At 63.6% G+C, this 723-nt stretch overlaps 1 protein-coding gene across 1 annotated transcript in view; it reads right to left on the bottom strand.

Annotated features, from left to right (window-relative positions):
- GALNT5 (polypeptide N-acetylgalactosaminyltransferase 5) overlaps window positions 1-723 on the bottom strand; it is a 10306-nt gene that overhangs the window by 8069 nt on the left and 1514 nt on the right. The gene's annotated exons all lie outside the window — the stretch shown is intronic.

Below are 723 nucleotides of genomic sequence, written 5' to 3'. Positions count from 1 at the left end.
GTCCCCTCCTGGCCAGGCGCGCCCCTCCCTGCCGGAGGCGCTTCCTGCTCGGCAGCTCACACAGAGCTGGGGCTGCCCTTGTGCCACCGCGGCTCGTGTCCCCTGCCCAGGTGGCTTCTGTAGGTGGCACCAGGAAGCAGCCCCAGCTGTCTGCCCCGTCCCTGCCCCACTCTTGCCGTGTAGGTCTCACCTCAGGCAGCTCCACCAGCACGGTGGCAGTGTCTGCACGGTGCTGTGGCACGGGGACAATCGCGGCACAATGCCCAGCCCTCCACACCCCCGGTCTGTGAGGGTGGGAACAGGGACATGGGGGTCTCTGCACGGGGCAGGTCCCTCACCTGCCCAGGGGCTCACAGGTGTTTGCAGGAAGGGCTGAGTGTGAGAGAGGAACCTGGCACTCACCTGAGCTGGAACCAACACGCGAATTCTGACTGCTCAGAGCTGCACCTGACCCACCAGGCTATCAGAGCTGCACCTGACCCACCAGGTAACCAGAGCTGCACCTGACCCACCAGGCTACCAGAGCTGCACCTGACACACCAGGCTATCAGAGCTGCACATGACACACCAGGTAACCAGAGCTGCACCTGACCCACCAGGCTATCAGAGCTGCACCTGACACACCAGGCTATCAGAGCTGCACCTGACACACCAGGTAACCACAACTGCACCTGACACACCAGGTAACCAGAGCTGCACCTGACACACCAGGCTACCCGACCT

This window comes from Geospiza fortis, unplaced genomic scaffold (assembly GCF_000277835.1).
Source record: "Geospiza fortis unplaced genomic scaffold, GeoFor_1.0 scaffold193, whole genome shotgun sequence".
Classification (NCBI taxonomy): Eukaryota; Metazoa; Chordata; class Aves; order Passeriformes; family Thraupidae; genus Geospiza; species Geospiza fortis.
The sequence above is the reverse complement of the archived record's forward strand: the minus strand, read 5'-3'. Positions and strand labels throughout refer to the sequence as shown.